Here is a 22,538-nt window from a genome sequence, read left to right on the forward strand (position 1 = left end):
TATTCTCTTGTATAGGAGGAACAGTAGCTTGGATATTAGATTGAGTATTGGCAGTAACTGCCTGGACTAGCGACTGAAAAGCTGCCCCAAATTTCGCATGTGACATATGCTCGTTCAGGAGATCAACGGAGGCATTTTCTATCATAATAAAGCACAAATTAATAGCAGAGAGAAACAGTTGTAGGCACGATAGACTTTTGAAAGAAAGAGATGACTTTTCCTAAAATGTCTCATACCCTCTTGCTCATAGATGTTGTGCGCTACACACCGATGATCAAGACTCTACGTAACGCGGCTTGTCAAACTCCCTAGGACTCTTTAAACCATAGGCTCTCTGATAACAAGTTTTTCATGCCTCAAGATCCCATCTCAAGACGTCACACAGTGCTTAAGGCCACATGCGGCCTCAAGCTAACCCCCTAAACCTGCCATCACTTCTAGAACTACTCACTTTGACAATAGTCGTGCTAATATAAGAGAGAATAACATATCATAAACATACTAGAATAAGATAAGAAACTAGCCTTTACAATCCAAAATATTAAAATTCTGTACATACCAACCCTCTAGTCTGACAAAGCCTCTATACATCAAAATCAAGGAGACATTGGGAAAAACCCCCAACTGACTCAAACAGTACTGAAAGCCATAACAATAAAATAGTATCACAAAATATAAACACGGTCCTCAAACCATGAGGACTTACCACTGAGCAGATGAAAAGAGGCACCCGAATATTGCTAATGCGGCTGAGTACCTGAACCTACATTACGAGAAAATGTAGCCCATAGAAAAATATGTGGGTCAGCACTTTGGAATGTACTGAGTATGTGGCGGTGCATGTAACAATGTAAATATCATCATCAATTTCATTAAAATATGCATATGTACAATGATGGCTCACTTGGCTTGAGTTAGATTGAAACATACTTTTCAAGATCTCATCGTAAATAAATCATATAATAAAACCTTATAAATCATCATAAACAACTCAACTCTTCAACTCAAGACTCAGAGTGACTCTGTAAATCAAGAAACTCGACTCTTATAGACATGGGAGGTTCTTATAACCGACATAAACTATGTGAGCTACATGGAGTCCAACATTTTACCCTTCTAAGGAGAGAACCCCACATTGGCGGAAGCGTCGTACTCTTGCCAGGGAGTACAACCTAAATTTAGTGATCACAATCTCATACTCAGCCTCCGGCCCATAATTATCAACATCAATCCTATGGTAGCACGTAGTTTTGGGGAAAATACCACATTTTTTGCTCGGTGCTAAATACTACTCCCAGATACAAGATCAAAAAACGTTAGAAAATCCACCACAAACATCAAAAGGGTCTATTATGAAGATCAAATCAAATCTCTTTCTCATTTGTCAAATCATAATCAATTTGTGGATTCCTAACTCGTCTCAAATCAAATCAATCTTTCTCAATATCAAAATGCATCAATTCATTAAGTCATGGAAACATCAATAACTTTGAGGAAATATCAAGACTCATTGTAACAACTCAATTCTCATGAATCAATATACTTAATAATCCAATTTGTCATAAGGAATCTTAAAGCTTGACACATATCTTGAAAGCACTTGAAATACCAACTCACGGTAGAAACTTGAAATTCACAATATTAAATATCAAGTCATAACTGGGATATTGTAAAATAATCATGCATAACAAAGCTTGAATGATTTATATTCTCATAATCTCATGATGAAGTAATTTGGGTATAACCCCACTAGCAAAATCATATAAATCCATAATAAAACCAAAGCTTTAAGCACAAGAACGAAAGAATTGCTCTTGTTCAAAACCATACATACCTTGGATTATAATTTTTAAGATGAACAAGCTTGATTGGAAACTCTTCTTTACACTTTTGAGCTAAGTTTCTTGATGACTTTGGCTTGGAGAACTTAATTCTTGAACAACTTGGTGAGATCTTTGGAAGATTCTTGAATTTTTTTAAGATGATTTGATTTAGGATTTTAGAAGAAACCCTAGTTTCTAGAGAATTTTGGAGGATAAATGAGAGAAAAATAATCTTCTCCTCCACTTAGATATATACATAAAACCAAAATGGATGGAAAAGACCAAAATGCCCTTTTAAAAAGAGTTGAAAATTGTTGATCGAGGACTGTGATGGTCGAACTGATGGTCCGTCAGAGGAACTGATGGTCCACCAGATCGTCCATTACTCGGGGGCCAGAAATGGGACATCCTACCTCGACTTGACGGTCCTCTTGACGGTCCGTCAAATTTTTGGCGGCCTACCATTTTGGCTGTCCCACGATGGCCAGAAAAAGGGGTTACTACCTTGGATTGACGGGACAATTGATGGTCCACCAAGTACTTGGCGGTCCTTCAGGTCTACCGTCAGGCCTGGGCGATTCCGACATCGCTTAGTAAAATGGCCATAACTCCCTCGTCCGTTGTCGGATTTCGATGAAATTAGTATTGATGGAAAGCTTATTCAATTATCTACATGACAAAAAAAGTAGAAATTAGAGAAATAAAACATAATATAAACATCAATCACTTTAGAAGTCACCCTTATCCACTCAAAAGACAGATTTAGGCTTAAGGAACGATTGGGGTATTACACCTCAGGGTCTAGCTAGTAGCATCTTCACATAAAAGAGATCTATGGGACCCCACACTTATTCTTTGCCATGATTCAAGCTCAAGTTTATGGTTCTCAGACTTCTCATTAACCTGTGACTCAACCAAAAATAAAAACTACGTGAAATAAAAACTATGAAAAACTACAAACAAAACATACCTTAGCTTGGGTTGCCTCCTAAGAAGTGCCAAATTTAGTGTCACGGCATGACCCAATCAAATTTTTCCACCACTTTGAGGATATAAATTTCACCCCCAACATTGCATCCATCTTTTTTTCTCGATCATAAGGAGGTGGTATAAAAATTAAGGAACCAAGTAATGGAATGTGCATGGTAAACCACTCATTCTTCAAGTGAGGTGTATTTTTATATTGCTTAACCGGTGCAAAATAAAAAATATAGGATTCGTGTTCCTCATCTTCACATTCTTCCACTATTTTAAATGATTTCACAGACAAGACACCATTTAAACATAATGTAGAAAAGTGCTTCAAATGCGGCCTACCTAATCCTACTTCAAAATTTACACAATCCACAACACCTTCACTTTTATTCACCTTCTCACTTTTAGTCTCAAGATAAAGATGATAATCGAGTGGCTATGATTCTTGTGTTTCCTCCACAAATTAGCTATGTCCTCCTCATATACTTCTTTGCTTAGCCACTGTCGACATGGTGGCAGTGGTGTCTCCTTAATAATTTCCACAATATCAGTTTTCAAGTACTCAGACTTCCTCAAATTATCCACATCATATTATGAAGGTTCCGTCCACGCACTTTCATAAAAATCTGGACAATAATCCACAAGGTGGTGTCCTCCACAAAAACAGCAAGAATTGCCATCACTCGAATCCATCTATCCCAAACTGACATCTCGAGAAGAGTGTGATAAAAATAAAAATAAAGGAAAATAAAAAAAAAACTAAACAAAAACTATTTACAACTCAAAATAGAAAAACTAAAAATAAGATAGTTTCCTAATAACAAGTCCCCGGCAACGGCGCCAAAAACTTGATAACGCCCATACGCACATGCAAGTGTACGTAGTCTTATCAAGTAGTAAAGTAGCTTCAAGGAATCCCAAATATCGATCTCTCAAGGACTTGTGTTTGCCGCCTATCCAATTCTAGTTTAACTATTGAGAAAAAGTAAACAAGGAGGTTTAAGAACTGTAAACTAAAAGAAACTAAACTAATGCGGAAAAGTAAATGACTTTGGACAATCAAAGGATAAAGATCCGGGATTAAGGATTACAAACAATCATACTACGTTATTGAACTTCATTCATTAAATTGCTTATCATGATTGTTGATTCGTAGGGTTAATTTCATGATCATGGTTTCCCAACCTCTAATCCTTTACCTAAGTTGAACCTTACAACTACATAGTTGAGCGGGGATGTAATAGTCCACTTAAGTTCTTTAAAGCTATCATCCTATGTGTGAATCAAGTAAGGCATCTAAGTACATCCCTGTCCTAGATACTAATTCAAATTCCTTATTTTATAAAGAAACAAGAACCATACTTTGCTTATTCCCATGTTCTATCTCCATATTCCCTCTCTCGAGATCACAAGGTTGACAATTGATGTATTTTAAGGATAGCTAATTCTTAAAATAGTTAAAACAAGAATAAACAAACAACCAATAATGATAATCAAATTAACAAACTTAATTCAAAATGAAAGTAATCATGATCGTGTCTTTAACCCCGGATAGGAGTTTTAGCCTTTAATGGAAATATTCATTATCCAATTCCTTGGATTGATGATACAAACCATGAAAGAAACTAAAATAAAAGAATGATAAAAACCCCTAAAAAGAAGTTGTGTAGCCTCCAATATCTTCCAAGGATGTGCAAAAGTAAGTAAGAAAAAGTGAATAATATCCTATTTATAGTGGAAGAAATAGCCCATGCCTTGTTGAACAAGGAAACAGTTTCTGGTCGTCTACGAACCTAGTGACACGCCGCGTCGATTATCACGTTGTGTAAATCAACGCTACGTATATACTTCACATTGGTTCACTATTTTAGGTGCCTTCTTAATCTATTGATGTGTCTCACACGCCAATAATAATTCTCACAAGCTCACACTCTCCCAATACTTTTCAGGTATCCGAATTAGCATCATGCTACATCTTGTGCTTCCGTGATCCATTCCAAGCCTTTTTGAGTTGTTTACACTTAATTTAAAGCTTGTGAATCCTTCATATATCATCATAGTATATTAATCAAGCATCCTATATCATTAAACACAATAATTTATATCTCAAAACAACACAACATCCTCAACGATGAACTAGAAACACGGGCTAAGCATAGGCTAAATTCACATTGAGCTTTAACTTACTGTTTTGACTCTTTTCTTGATCCAATTGACCCTTGAACACTATATCTAAGTTGTTTAACATATAAATACATAATAACAAGCTTAGTAACTCATTTAAACACTTAAAACCCAACACAATAGACTAGAAAAACACCTTGCTCAAGCTAGTTATACTATTTTTCTCGGTTGAACTCTAAATACTCAAATTGAATCAAAACTCATGTGAATCCACCATTAAACATTGTAAACACATTCTTGGACACATAAATTCTCATTTATATCATTATTAATATATATATATATATATATATATATATATCATAAGAATCATCATCAAAATAAGACTAAATAAGCTAGAATAGTAGCGCTAGAATGTATAAATATACCCAACATCACTATCATAGGGAAAAGCTCATCCAATATCACCATACACAAAATAAAGATAAAGTAAAAATCTAAAAATAAAAACAAATAATCCATGCAAATATGGGAACTATTAGAGTACCCCGAATATTACAACCCAAAGAAGAAATAAAAATTATCCAAAAGAACATAAAAACATGACTCGGGGGAAGGAAGTCTATCACGGGGCTTTAGGACCTTCCACAGTACATTTACCTTCTTTCACATCTTGCTGAAGAATTTATCTTTCTTCTTCTCTCTTTTGACCATCTTCTCATGTGGAACCCAAAGATCTCGATATGACACCGCCAAGGATGAGTAGGCTCTCTCAAGTCTAGCAATGGTATCTCAGTGCTTCTTCTGGTCCTTCCGATACTTCTCATTACTATATCGGGACACATATGAATGGCGAGTGGTGTAGAACTCTCCCGGCCCCTAGGTCAAACTCGATACTAGCTCCCTAATAGCCGCAATATCAACACCAATATCCTCAAGAGGCCCGGTAGTAGATGGTCTACAAGACTCAGGCTACTCACTTGTTGACTTTCCCAAGTCGATCTTTATCTTCTTGCTTTTTGCCCGGCGTGCTTTCACCTTAAAATTTTAAAGGATAAATGGGGGTACCAGGGCATACCCAAGTATATCTAGAGTAATCCTCAACCCCGTCTCTCTTGTAAACCTCAATAATCAAATATGAAAAGGAGATATGTGTACCACCCTGGTTCCTAAAGAATTTTATGTCAGAAACTATGAGCTGACCAAAATTCAAAGGATTGTTGTCTAGAATGCAAGCAACCATTCAAGCCCATAAATTTGGAAATGTTGTCATGTGGATGCAAGGAGAGACTCGGCTATATATGATATCCAACCAAATCTGACCCTCGGCAGTGAAGTCATTCATCGATATGTTTTTCTTGGTCACCGCACAAGAGACTTCTTTCCCGAAACATAGTCTTTCTGCCAACCAACTTCCCAGCTCACACCCCTTTTCTTTGAACTCACCTATATATTTATTTGGGAGCCCGTAGATATCATTGATTTGCTCTGACCCAAAGATCACCTCCTTCCCGTGGATCTTGATAAGTATATTGGATGAGTATGAGAAAGGTACTACGCTAAGGTTAGCGTAGAACTTACGGACCCATTGCTCATTTGCATTGCAGGATCCAGGGTGAAGCACCGCCACCCCGTGGCCACAAGCCTGTCATGAAATGACGGAAGCTTTATCGGCACTTTCTCCAAGCATATTCCCCTCTCCAGGAGCAACTTTGTCCTTGGATGATCACCATAGTAAAGAGTGTGGCACTCAGTGCCATGAATCAGACTTGGTTGTATTATTCCATGATATGATTCTAAAAAACATACGAAGAACGCAACCATATTAATCATTGACATTTACATGCACAAATTAAGCCTTGTTGTTCGCTAAAGCTCATGGGATGGTTACTTGGTGGTGTTTGGACAAAAATTGGAGTACAGAATTTTTGGCTTAGGCAGAAAACCAGCCTCAGTTGCCATAATCGCGGGACATAGAGCTGCGATTGTGGTGCTGCGATCACGGTACCTAAGATCGGTTTCATTCCAAAATTTCCAATGTCCAAAAATTTAAATTTTTTAGCCAAAATATGATCTACAACAAGAATTTGTACTAGAATCATTGAGCAAGTTTACTAGGTACTCGATTATGCCCTTAGAATGAAAAAAACCACTAGTGAATACTCATTTGGGCATTTGATCGAGTAGTTGGTGTGCATACTTTATTTTTCTCAACTTCACACACAATTTGGGTACTCAAAGCTTCCCCATGGGCGTGCACACCATATTCTAGTAGCTAACCACCACACAAGTTTATTTCAACATAGATTTATCATTGAAAATAATAGATTTAGGCCTTCTCTATAACATTTATTCTATGGTCTATTTTCAATAATTAAAGCATGGATTCAAGACACTTACCGGAGGGGAATTATGCGAGAGGATGCTCTAATGCTTTTGAATGCCCAAATTGGGCCCAAGAGTAGGTGCAATTTAAGAGGAAATTTGAGAAAGGAGTGTGAGCTAAATGGGGCATTCGTATGGTCTTTTAAACTGAACTGACCACAATCGCGGTTAGAGGTATACAATCTCAAACATGCAGATAACAACGATCACGGTAAGTGAGGGAATTTTGGCACCACTGTTTTCCCCCGTTCAGCTTATTACTCATTTTGACACATTTTCCCCTATCAAATCACTAAGCAAAAAATTTGCATTTTCCCTTTCTCAAACTCATTAAAAACACTCTATAGCACCACAAATGCATGGATTAAGTAATGACAAAAATTTAAAATCTACTCTACCAAATTAAAAATAAAGGATGCGAGCCATTTTTGTGGCATTTATGGGTTGCCTCCCTCATAGCGCCTTCGTTATCTTCGTGGCACTATGTCTTCCATATTTTTCAAGTTGGATCCTCAAGTGACCCATTCTTTACTTTCTCATCCTCAAGAACTATCATCGGTACCACCTTAAGCTCCATGGTTGCTTCTCCATTTTTACCACCTGAAATGACACTTCACCATTATGTACTCTAAACCTTATTTCTCCAAGCTTCAAATCCACAATGGCCCTTTCGGTAGCAAAAAAAGGACGACCAAGGATAATAGAAACCTTTTGGTCCATCTCACAATCTAATACCACAAAATCCACTGAAATTATAAATTTATCCACTATCACCAACATATCAAACAAAATACCAATCGGTTTCTTTATGGACCAATCCACCATCAAAGGCTTTGTTGACATTGGAGTGGGTGTGTTTAAGCCAATCCTTCGATTGATTCAAACGGCATGAGATTAATACTCGTACCAAGGCTATATAAAGCTTTTTCAAACTTATGTGTCCTGATGGTGCATGGAATGGTAAAGGCTCCGGGGTCCTCTTTCGTTTCTACCATTTTGCTACTCATGATAGCAGTACACCCATGGGTGACTTCAATAGTGTCACCTCCAACAAGATTCTTCTTCGACATTAATTTTTTTATAAGCTTAGAATACCCTGGAATCTCTTGGATAGTCTAAAGTAATAGGATATTAATAGAGAGGTAGCTAAGCTTAGTCATGAATTTTCTTGAGCTTGTCATTCTTCTCTTTTCTCTTAAGCCTTTATGAAAACAGAGGGGGGACTTGCATGGTGGGCAATATATCATCTTATGGTTTATCATTCTTAACCACATGTTCATCTATTTCCACTGGTTCTTTTTTATCTCTTCATTTTGAGATGTTGAGGGACTTTCTTTTGACTCAACCATAACCTTTGTATTCACATTCATTGGCTCAACCTTAGGCTCTTTTTCACCCATATTTTATCTCTTAACTTACTTCAAATAATCACCAAGAGTCTTACTACTCCTAGTGACTATTTCCAATACTTGAGCTTTATTTTTTGGGTTCCCAATAGTGTCACTAGAAAGCCCCCCCCCCTTTGGTATAGCATTCAATTGAGTAGAGATTTGCCCAATTTTTATTTCTATATGTTTGATAAAAGCGGAGTGGTACAAAACCGTTTGGTTGAGTTGCAAAATTCATCTTTCAATTCACGTACAATTTTGTCCATTCCCTCCACTTTCATCAAAATTCTTGCCAAGACATCTTCGATTTTGTATTTATCAAGGTCGACGGAGCTACTTTCTTTGTTATTTGACAGGTCATGAAAAGGCACATAACGATCGTAGTCACGGTCTTTATCCCTTTAATCATGGTCATGATCTCTATCCTTTTCATTCCAACCTCGGTTTTCACCTTGCCTTTGATAGGCTGGGCGGGAACCCTCCTGAATAATTGGCCAAATACTGAATCTGCTTATCAAGATTCTTGGCCTTTTCATCATCATAGGACTTGGATGACATGACATTCACCTTTTTTGTGGGTGCACCCATCACATATTTCATCAAAATCTCCAATTGAGTCATTATTTTTTCCATATTCTCCTCTCTATCCTCATCTTTTTTTTTATTGCTTGTCAACAATGGAGGTAAAATGAGATCCTTTTAGTACCTCGACATCTCGGGTATACCACCCCCAATTTTTCTGGTAACTTCACTAACCAAATTTGAAGTCGCATGATAAGTTAACTCCACAAGAGAGCCCCCCGCCGTATTGTCTGCCATAGTTTTATTGAGCGGATCAAAAGCCCGGTAGTAGATTTAGAGAAGCATCTTATTCAGGACCTCATGGTTGGGACAATACAAGATTTTTTTGTTGAATCTTTCCCACACCTCGTACAAGGGTTCCCCATTCAATTTCCTAAAGTTCATGTTCTCATCACGCAATTGGAGTATTTTGGATGGTGGAAATACTGATCAAGGAAGATCATGATGAGTTCATCCTGTGAAGTGATTGATCCGATCGAAAAAGAGTGAAGCCACAATACCGTCTCTCCTATTAGAGAAAACAGAAAAAGATGAAGTCGGATGGACTATTGGGTTATGTGTGCAATATCAAATGGTGCACACACTTCAATGAAGTTCTTCAAATGCAAGAAGTCCCTTCATTTGTAGCATTTGCAACATGACACTCACGACATGAAAGACATCGTTTCCCTGAGTAGGTGGGATACGGATGGCACTTGAACGACCAACGCCATTGAGTTGCTCCTCGTCATCAAAAGGGCCATCGAAAGACCTGGGAATGCTTGCATTGTCACTCATAGTTACGTGAACACTATGGGAATCACCTAAAAAGGAAACAAAAACAACAACCAAAATAAATACAAACCACTTTGGGTGTACCCAAAGTAACACTCGACACCGCATAAGTGAAAACTAAATTTCACTCTTCGGCAATGACGCTATTTTGATAACACTCACCTATACCATCAAAATTGATAGAGGACGATCGTTGTTAATAGCTCAACTTATGTTGAGGTCGAATCCATCAGGATCAAAATTAGAATTATAGTCTTATGGGTATTAAATGCTACTAATGAGTTGCTCGGAATGTGAATAAAACAAAATTCATGAATAATAATGGGGGGCAATTGATTTTTCGAAATTGTTTTTCAATGACAAGTCAAATCAACAAGCCAAACAAGAATTATGGTTTAAATTTGATGTGAGAAGAATCTTGGGATTATGTCTACCTAAAGACAAGCTATACATAGGTGCATGAAGATTTGATGTAAAGTTTAGTTATCAATAATGTGGTAGGATAGGTCAAAGGTCCTTAAGGCTAGTTTGCCAACGAACCCTCAAGAATATCACTCGTTAACCCTTTTGGGTACCTAAAAAGTATGCCAATTACAATCACCTATTACCTCAATTGGGCATCCCTATTTCTAGAAGATATCCAAGATATAGTCAACTTCCTAATCACCCTTATGCCTAAGATAGTGAAAAATAGCAAAATACGTTCATCAATTGTCCATTATTTCTTTGTCACTCATATTTCTTTTCCAAGGATGATATGAGTTCCAAGAGTTCACCCAAACCCGTCTTTCAAAGATGGTGTGATCTTTCAAGAATTTAGTGTTTTCACCCATAAACCCATTTTGGATATTTGGGGCTTTCACCTACAAATTTCAACTAATTAAATCAAGCAATAGTGAAACCCATCATCCACAAACTAACATATACACAAATACATCACAACTCATACATAATTGCACCTTAGTTCAATATAATCCCAAGACAATAAAAGTTTAGCTACTCATGAAGAAAATAGAAAGAAATATACCATAGGGATTATTCAAAGCATCCATTCTTCAATTACACTAAATTCAAAGTATCCAAATCAAAATACAATTGTTGCCCAAATTAGGGTTTAAAATATCAAATTTAAAATGTTCTAAGAGTGTAGAATACCCAAAAGAGAAAGGGTTTTAGCCTTTAAAAGGAATTGGTTTTGGCTGAATGAAGTTACAAAACTACTCCTAGGCATATTCCCGCATAGCCGCGATCGAGGTAAGGACACCACGATCGCGGCACTTTGACCTGGCTTGATCTGCCACGATCGCGGCCCACAAACTACGATCACAATAACTGAGTCTTGTTTCTACTTCATATCTTCTAGATGCATTTTTTTCTCCGTTTGGATTCTCTTTAGCTTGCATCCACATCTTTTCTTCTCCTATCCTGTATGCCTGTAAAATATAGAAATTACTGCATTTAATCATAATTTGTCTCACTTATACATTCAAAGCATAGTTATGTGCACGAATGTTAAGTGCAAATGAGTGGTAAATTCACCACTCATCAATATGATTAATAGCTAAAACGTATGGAGTGAATTATTTAGATCCTCATAAAAAAACACTTAAAGTTCAATAGTAAATTCATAATTTGCAAAATGTTGAAAGTTTATTGCCAGACTGACCATATATTATAATTCAGTTGTAAATATTCCAATGAAAATTTCTTGAAAGGAAGAGTTTATGGCACGCCTGAAATGTGATAGACCAATTGGTTTCAAATGTAAAACTCCTTAAAGAAAGAGAGGAGCAAATGATCAAGATGTTCTTGATAATAAGGCAAGTCCTTTAAAATAACACCATGACATAACACTTCATAAAAACTTTTGCAAAGATTCAGGTACCTAAAAATGATGAAATGGAGAAATCTCAATAAGATATGTCTTATTGAAACTGATATCAAATAACCGTCGACGGTATTTTTGATATAATATAGCCTTCAACATTATAAATAGCAATGATATGTTGCTCTCCTTGTCCAAACTTTTGTGACATTGATAGTCAATTATGGTTTTAAAATAATTTTTATTATTAATTATTTAAATTAATAATATTTTTTCTTCTATTTCAATTTAAGTGACACTGATATAATTTTGACAATCAACCAAATATGTTATATTTTTAAAATTTTTGAAGTCGTTAATTATTGTGATTTCTAGTATCTTTTACGTGTTTTTTTTAAATATATAACAAATTAATTTTTTCTTTAGACATTTTAAGTTGTTAACTATTACTCTATAATTTATAATACTTTTTATGTAATTTTCAATTAATATAGGGAGGAAAGACATGTTTTTCCCCTGAACTTGTCCGTTCAACTTACTTTAGCACTTAAACTAAACTTTCATTTATTACCCCCTTAACATCTTTAAAGTTTATTTGTTTCACCTCTTAATAAATAATACCACTCTCACAACGGAAAGTGTGTTACACTCGCCCACACGTCAATGTCACGTCGGAGCCATGCAAGCAAAATATTTATCAAATATATATAAAATATATATATATATATATATGAATATATATACATATTTTATATATATAAATATTTTTAAATATATATATAATATTTTTAAATATTTTAAATAAAGAAAATACACCCCACCCCCCCTTAATTTTATATCTTCTTCAAACCACCCCACTTTTTCCCCCACCCCTACCCTTTTCTTTTTTTTCGCTCGGCACCTCCATCCAGCCCCACCACTGCAAAAACAAACAAGAACAAGTGTGAATGTAGTAATTCAAAGTTTAATATGAAAAGTCGGATTCACCTAATTGAACAAAGTTTGAAAATAGGCAAATTTGACTTTCTTAATTAACTAAACGTCGCTACTTTTGCTTCAGTGATAGATGGGAATTTTGTAGCTTATTTTTTCCACAAAAAATCAAAAAGAAAAACTTACGCAATAAGGGCAGAATATTCTAGGTTGAGATACAAAACATTTGCTCGCACATGGGGGGTTTGCAACCTATTGGCGAAAGGAAATTAACCACCTTCAATTTAGACACAACAAACAAGCAAATGTTTGAATGTTGATTAATTAGTGAAATTAACCTTGAGTACAGGAGTAACTACTCCGTCTTTAAGATTAAACAGATCTGACATAAAAAGTAATTGAGTAGTTTCTCCCTGTTTGAGGAAAGCAGCTCTATGATCCTCTAAGTCTTTCTCCATCTTTTCATACAATCTAGACCTGTGCTCTGCATTTGAGATAGAACATTCTGTTCCAACTATTAATTATTTGTCAATTCAAGCACCAGAATAGGGCTTCTTTTTCGTGTGTATATAGCACATAACAACCTATTATTTTTAAAATGGTCTCTCCATATATTAGTTACCAAGATATTTTATTTTCTTTTGGATTACATGTAAAGGTTAAGATGGTGTTTAATGGAGGAAAAATTTAATTTAGTGTCTTCATAGTTGTTATTTGGTGGTGTTAATGGAGGAAAATTAAAAAAAATTGAAGGAGAGTGTTGGTGAAGAATGTATTTGAGGTTGTTAATGGAGGAATTTGAGTGTTGTTGTTGTTGATGTTTTAGAGAAGAAAGAAGAAAAATACGTTTATTTTTTTATTTTTTAAAATTTCCATTATATTTTAAATATAATATTAGTGAAATTAATTTTTTTAAAAATATATACGCGTCTTTTTTTTTCTTAAAAATGCCACGTTGGCATTAGGGGTAAAAATAATACACTTTAAATATGTTAAAAGGGATAAATAAATAAAAGTTTAGTTTAAGTTCCAAAGTAAGTTGAGCAGACAAGTTCAGGGGAGAAATGATGTATTTTCTCTAATATATGTTACTCTCCTTGTCCAAACTTTTTTGGGATTGATAGTAAATTATATTTTTAAAATAATTTAGGTTTTTAATTATTGTGATTTATAATACTTTTTTTTCTATTTCAATTTAAGTGGTACTGATATAATTTTGAGAGTCTGAAAAATATTTTATATCTCTTAAATTTTTTAAGTTATTAACTATTATGATTTATAGTATTTTTTACGTATTTTTTTATCTCAATTTATGTGACACAAATAAAATTGAAATAATCAATTATTTTTTAAATATTTTTCTAGATGTTTTAAGTTGTTAGCTATTGTAATTTATAATTTTTTTTTGGCACTGTAATCTACTATTTTAAGTCGTTAGCTATTGTAATTTATAATACTCTATCATTGTCCAAACTTTTGTGGCATGATAGCTAATTATATTTTAAAAGTAATTTATGTCTTTAATTATTGTGATTCATAATATTTTGTGTTTTATTTCAATTTAAGTGACACTGATATAATTTTGAAAGTCAATCAAATATCACGATTGAAGTAACAAAGCAGACATGTCTTAAGTAACTTATAATAATCAATTAGAAGTGATATAGCAAAATTGCTATAAAAATACTTTTGAAAAAAATTTAAGTGGATATTATATAAGACGTCAAGTTAATTTAAAATATCAATAGTTAATTTATTATTTTATGTCTATTTTATAGTTTTTATTAAATATTATTAATTTTTTAATAGTTAAACGGCTTATAATAATTAATTAGGGGGGTATAGTAAAATCACGATTGAAGTAGTGAAGCAGACATGTCTTAAATGACTTATAATAACTAATTAGAAGTGATATAGCAGAATTACTATAAAATAATACAGGTGGAAAACCAATTAAGTAGACCTCATATAAGATGTCAAGTTAATTTAGCATTAAATATTATGATTTTTTAAATACTTAGATGACTTTATAATAATTTTTTAATGTATATTTTTTAGTACTTAGATGAGTTATAATAACTAATTAGGGATGATATAATAAAATTACAATTGAAGCAGCTGAAGAGACATATCATAAATATCTATTTTTTTTATTAAATATATTAAATTTTTAATACGTAAACGATATATAATAATTAATTAGGGGTGATATAGTAAAATTACAAAGTGGGCAGATGAATTGGTCACAAGGAGAATGACGAGAAGCTCCTCTCAACTGCCTCTTATAGATAAGTAGAAAGTAAAATCTAATCTAATTACGTCAATTTAAGTGGTATTATTTTATTTAACACAAATTTTAAAAAAAAAAAAAGATTTTTGAAATTGGAATCATTTTCTAAAAAATTAAGTCTTTTTAAAATTTTATTATTTTTAATTTTTAAAAAATAACATTATTTCTTCAAAAAAATTTAAAAAATAAAGTATGCCATGTAATCAAGATGCAAGGTACTCTCGTGTACTTTTTATTTATCACGCTTCGCATCTCGAGAGTTAAACTGCATAAATTTATTCTCATGTAAATAAAGTAGGCCATGTATATGAGAGGACTTGCAACTTATAATATTTTTAATATACTTTTAAATATTTAAATGTAATGTTTAAAATATGAATTGTTCTAATTTGATTTTATTATAAAAAGTGGTTAAATTAACTCCCGTAAGTGAAATGAGACCAAAATATAATAATGGAGAGAGTACTCCATCATGTACCTCATTTGTTTGTAGTTAATGAAGGTCTGAATCTGAATGGTTCAGACTTTAAACCATTAAGTTCATTTGTTTTTTATTAAAATCTTAGCTCTTAATAGGTCTTAATCATTCAGATCTAGGACCAAGTCTTAATAGGCCTGAAGAGATATTCTGGTGTTAGCTAATATTCACCACTCTATTCATAATCAGCAGTCACCGCTACTAACCACCTCTGCCACCGCCACTATTGTCAACTACCACCCACCTCCACTATCACAACTACTATCTACAACAAATGTCACTACCAACCACTATTGTCAACCGCTACCACACCTACTACCTCTATTATTCTTATTATATTCCCCGCCACCATCGTCGTCAATAGCACTACAATTATCAACCATTACCGGTCAATCCCTACTACCGACCAACTCATCTATCACAACTAACACCGCCACTAACTACCACTAATACATCACAACCTCCACACATTCTTCGGCCACCACCACCATTGTCACTAGTAATGCCACATCTACCATCACTTCAACCACTACCATCATTACAATTTATCTCTACTAACAACCATATCCACTAGCACAACAAACAACATATCCAACTAGAACCAACACATCATCAATCATCATGCATTTATGTTTCAACCAACACAATCAACACCTCAAACTACTAACATCAAGCAACGTCACATCACAACCACCCCTACCACATCAATCGTCACCATCATAACAGTCACTACAATACCAACCATCACAACTATCACCACCAACATTATTAATCATTAACATCAATCATTGCCACCACAACCACCATTATAAACCATCTCCACTATCATTAACAAACATAAATAATTTTTCTCAATCAAAGAATAATTTTGTTGTATTAAGTTACAAACCTTTCTAATATATAATTAATTTCTTATTTGAATTGTATTTTTTATTTATTATATATATATAAATAAAAAAATTTACACATTCAGATGTTGAAAAACAAACAGTCTTAATCATTCAATTTTCAGATCTAGAGACAACATCTTAATCATTTAGATGTGCATTCAGATTCAGACGTTTGAATCTTAAAAAAAAAATACAACCTAAATAATTCTTATCATTATGAAAAAGAAATATTTCACAATATTCATTATTTCAAAAAATTAAGAAGCATATAAATAAAAAATGAAATAAGTAGTTAAAATGGTCGATGTGATTATTAAATATAATGCCTTTTTTTTTGTTTTTTCATCCCTTGTTCGTATTTATATTAGAATTTGATTTGTTTAATTTTCATCAAAAAATTTTACTATGAGAGATAAAATACTTTCTATCAAAGTGATTCTATATCTAAACTTCAAATTCAAAATCTCTAATCTATATATATATAAATAAAGGCGACATATAGCCCTGCTAATATGGCATGACTGAATGAACAACATTCATTACTATCTATTTTTTCCTTTTTTTTAAGTATTTTCTCCTTCATTCTTCTTTATATACACAACCAGAAAAAAAGAAAAAACATAAGCTTCTTACATTCCTGTAACTGTTCTCACAAAGAAGGCATTACACTATTCCACGATTTCTTCGGCTATTAATTAAAACAAATGCATATCTATTCTCCCAAAATCGTAATCCCTTTTTCCCCTTCTTTGGCTTCTTCTTCTCCTTTTTTCCTTTTACATTTGAGTTTTCAATCAAATTGTATTTTTTTCATTCAATTGTTCCAGTTAGACCATCATATTAGATTCGTAATATTTTAGGTATGGATAGTAGATTCATTATTTTCTTGATGTTAAGTATTATTGATTATTGTATTGTTAATATTTAACTTTCTGATTGTAATATTTGTATTCAACAACAACAACAACAAACCCAGTGTATTCCCACATAGTGAGGTCTGGGGAGGGTAAGATGTACGCAGTCCATACCTCTACCTCTAAAGAAGTAGAAAGGTTATTTCCGATAGACCTCCGACTCGAGACACGGAATACTAAACAAATTCATAGTAAAGCATGGAACAAGATGGCATAACATAAATACGACACCCACAAGTAATAGTAAACAGAGAAAAGTAAATAAACTCGTAATAAAGCATGAAACAAGGTATCATAACAAGAATAATACCCTCACCAAGTAATTCCCTACACTAGCGATCCAAACTGACCCTAGCCTTCTGCCCTAATTCGCGTCTTCCAGATCTTCCTATCTAGGGTCATGTCCTCAGTGAGCTGTAATTACTCCGTGTCCCGCCTAATCACCTCTCCCCAGTACTTCTTCGGTCTACCCCTACCCCACCTAAAACTGTCCAAAGCTAGTCTCTCACACCTACGAACTGAGGCATCCATGCCCCTCCTCATCACGTGTCCGAACCATCTCAATCGAACTTCCCGCATCTTATTATCCACTAGAGTCACACCAACCTTCTTCTTGATAGTCTCATTCCAAACTCTATCCCCCTAGTTAGCCTACACATCCAAAGCAACATCCACATTTTCGTCATCTTCATTTTTTGAATGTAAGAGTTCTTAACTGGCCAACACTCCGCTCCATACAACCATATTTGCATTCAGATTTACCTAATTCATTTACTTAATTGAAGCACTCATTGGCTAAGGAAAAAGACTGTAGGTTTGGATTTAATTAATTTTCTTGTCTGTCAAGTTGGTTTACTTGAAAGGTTGTTGATTTTTGCATCCGATTTTCAAGGTTTATACAACATGAGTCTCATTTAGGATTTGAAGCAGCATCCCGACACCTCCTAGAACCCGACCTCCATACTTCACTACCTTTACTCTTCACTCTTTTTGTGTGTGTTTCACTGGACATGTTCATTGGTTGTTGTGTTGTTGTTGTTTTGTGTGTGTAGTGATTTTTTTATATACATACATATATATATATATATATATATATATATATATATATATATATGATTTGTGTAAAAATTATTGGATTTAATTGAACACATTGATAATATGTTGTGTCTAATTGGAATTGAGGCATTGTCATTGTTAATAGCATGTAATGTAATGTTATCCCGATGTGAAATCAAGTAGTAATTCCCGATTTAACAAATATGTATAAATGAGTAAATTTTGACTTACATAATTAGTTGGCATCAGATTTGTGTACACACTATCCTCCCCAAATTCTAGTCGTACAACTACGCCTTGGGTATGTTGTTATTGTTACTAATACTAAGTATACATTTTATACATATCATATAATTTTTTGATGAAGGGTTTTCAACTAAACCTTGCAATTCTTATTCATAACCTAATGTGTACGAGAATAATCGCTAAAATCTTAACAAATTCTATGTTATGAACTTATAATCTATGTTTCTTGAACTCTTCAAAATCGTTGATAGATGAGTCTTAGATTCTCTAAAAAAAAGTAGTGCATGTTTAGACGATCGTTATTGGAGAGTCTGAGAAATATAGTCTATAATTGAAAATGTGCAATGAATTCGGCGATGAAAACATAAATGCTGAACACGTTAAATTTAAATTCTGGTTTCGCCTTTTGTTGTTGTAGTGGTAATTCTGTTCACCTTCTTTTTGTAGTTGAAGCAACCAAGAATTTACTTTTGTCAAAAGTAGAAAATAAAATGGTAGAGAGAGAAATAAGCAAAGCAGATTAAAAAAAATTTACAGAATATTGGAATGCAGTATGGAGAACTCCTTATATTATGAAGTTGGCTTTATCAACTGATATTAGAGGATTTTTTTTGTTATGATACCGGTATTATTTATGGCACCCTTCTTTACATAAGGGAAGATTTTAAAGAAGTTGATAAGAAGATGTGGCTGCAAGAAACTATTGTTAGTATGGTTGTTGTTGGTGCAATCTTTGGTGTTGCTATTGGTGGTTGTCTTAATGACACGTTTGAAAGAAAGCTTTTGATTCTCATAGTTGATGTTCTCTTCTTTCTTGGTGCACTCATTATGTCTATTACACTAGTTTCTTGGGTAATTATCATTGGAAGGATATTTGTCAGTTTGGGAGTTGGAATGGACTCAATGACAGCTCCACTTTATATATCAGAAGCCTTGCCTCATAAGATCATAAGTGCCCTTGTCAGTATGAATGACTTACTCATTACTGAAGGCCAATTCCTTTCGTATCTAATCAATCTTGCCTTCACTGATGTAATTATTATGAGTCTTATTTCACTGTCTTTTTTTATTTTTATATAAGATTAGACATGTTGTATCTGTTGGATCATGTCCAACTTATCTTCAAGTGAAAGGAATGTGGCGTTGGATACTTGGCATTGCTGGACTTCCAACAGTTATTCAATTTGGACTCATGATTGTCCTCCTTGAGTCTCCAAAATGGCTTTACAGAAAGGTACTTGATCGATGACCAATTATAGTAGTAACTACACTTGATTGATATTATATAACTTTAAGTCGTATATATTAACATACTTTTTACTCTATCAATGCAGTTTGACCTGTGATAATGCTTATCGTAGATATTTATTTGTTGTTACCTTATAAATGACCGATTGTGTACCTATACAGTAAGCGCATAGATCTTAAGCTCTTTATAAGTATTAGTGGAAAGTAGATGAGGCCAAGGGAATGAATCTTGGCAAAAATTTATGTGCTTGTACATATTAGGGGAAAATAGATGAATTGAGGGATATCTTGGCAAAAATTTATCCGGCAGAGAAAGTAGATAACGAGATGATGGCTATGAAGAAGTTGGTTGAAGAAGCAAAGAAAATTGAAGGTAGGATTGGGAGCAGCACATTCACTCAAATCAAGAAAGCATTTGAGAAAGCAGCATGTAGAAGAGCATTATATGCCGGTATTGATGTTCAAGTGGCTTAACAATTTATCGGTATCAACACTGTCATGTACTACAGTCCAACTATCATGCAATTTGTTGGATTTGCATCTAATAAGACTGTTATAGCACTATCACTTATCACCTCTGGTCTCAACGTGGTTGGATTCATAGTCAATATGACATTTGTTGATAGATATGGCAGAAGGAGACTCATGATCATCTGCTGGGAGTTACACCTTATTAATGTTATGATAAATATTGCACATTAATGTATCATTATGGTAGAAAAACAAATGGCTATTGATAAATGTAACCGTAGAATTTGAATGGCTCTTATGATTCGTAATAAATAAGAAAAATAAAATAATCAAGTAAATCATGAAGTGTTACGTTGATAAAAAGAAATTTATCTAAGAGATTCATAATGCAAAAGACGAAAAATAAAGGGATGTTAGGATACGATGTTTTATTTGTTTCTTCATTAATTAAAAAAATTAATAAGAATTGCAACTAATTATTTTATCGAATTGAAAACCTGAAGGTTTTGATTTGGAACTGATGGTTTCATGGAGAATTTTAAAACATTTCTTTTCGTGTTTCATTAGTTATTAAACACTGCATTATAGTAAGTATAAGTGTATAGTTATTGACTCGTGAGTATTTATCGAATTTAGTGTCGTTGAATATTTCATTTTATAAATGAGAAGAAATGGTCAAAATAAAAGAAAAAAAATTGAATTCTCGATCAAAGAAATATGATATATATATATATATATATATATCATAAGTCGTTATATAGATTGAAAACAATACTAAGTGGGTGATTTATATCATAAGTCGTTATATAGATTGAAAACAATACTAAGTGGGTGATTTTGTTAATACTAGAAATTATTGGTTAAATAAGTAACTGGTATTTTTTAAGATTTTATTTCAAAGTTTCAAAACATTCTTTTTTACGTGTGATGAAAGCAAGGTATATGATATGAAGAGATGGAGGTGGAACAAAGATTTAAATTAGGGTAAAAGACATAAATGGCCACTCGGTCAAAACAGATGACACCGAAATGGCCATTGTTCAAAATTCCCAAATGTAACCATTTTATTGGCTAATTAGGCGGCTATCTCTTTTGGACCACTGCTATCCGTATTAAAAAGGAAAAAAATTGCTCCCTATTAATTTTTTTTAAATTGTTCTATATTATTTTGGACCGCTGACCATTTGCTAAATTTTTCTTCTATTTTATTTGTTTTTTTGTTGTTATTCCACTGTTTTTTTTTTTTTGCTTGTTGTGTTTTCTTCCTTTTCCACCTTTTTGGTTGTGTTCATTATTTTTCTAAAAAATTGATATTTTTATTTATTTTTTAATTCTATCAATAAAATAATCAAATATAAATTTATAATATCGTAACTAAATAAAATTTTATAGTTTTGTAAAATACAAATTTATAATATTGTAACCAAATAAAATTTTATAGTTTTGTAAAATACATTTATGCAGTTTATCTACATCCTCTACATATACATATTCTGTACAATAATGATACAAATTCTATACAGATCATATATAAAAAATATATTCTATACAATATTTATACGATTGTTTTATACATTCTATATAATAATTATTTAATTTTTATACACATTCTATACGATCTTTGGCTACAATTATTATTTATATCGTACTTTACACAACAATTACACAGTTTCTATACACATTCTATGCATACGTATTTTATATAATAACTATTTAGTTTCTATACACATTATATACATCTTTTATCTATATTTTATACATATACATATTTAATATAACTATACAATTTCTATACATATATCGTATATAGGTACATATTCTTTACAATAATTATGCCTTTTTTATATAATTGTATTTAATTGATATTTTTAACACATTTGGTACAGGTTTCATACATATATCTTATATTGATACATATTCTATTTAATAATTATATATTTTTATCAAATTATATTTAATTATTATTTATTTTAAATAAAAAAACATATTTTTTAGTTAAAATTTTTATCCAATTTTTATGCACATTCTATATAACCTTTAGCTGCAATTATTATTCGAATATGTGTTTTATACATTAAATATAAATTTCTATACACATTCAATATAATTTTTTATATATATTATACATATATATAT

At 33.0% G+C, this 22,538-nt stretch overlaps 1 pseudogene; it reads left to right on the forward strand.

Moving 5' to 3' along the window:
- The first annotated feature begins 19,174 nt into the window (after positions 1 to 19,174).
- Positions 19,175 to 20,633, forward strand: LOC107841439 (annotated as a pseudogene).
- Positions 20,634 to 22,538: the final 1,905 nt, after the last annotated feature.

The sequence above is a fragment of the Capsicum annuum genome, chromosome 9, assembly GCF_002878395.1.
Source record: "Capsicum annuum cultivar UCD-10X-F1 chromosome 9, UCD10Xv1.1, whole genome shotgun sequence".
Lineage (NCBI taxonomy): Eukaryota > Viridiplantae > Streptophyta > Magnoliopsida > Solanales > Solanaceae > Capsicum > Capsicum annuum.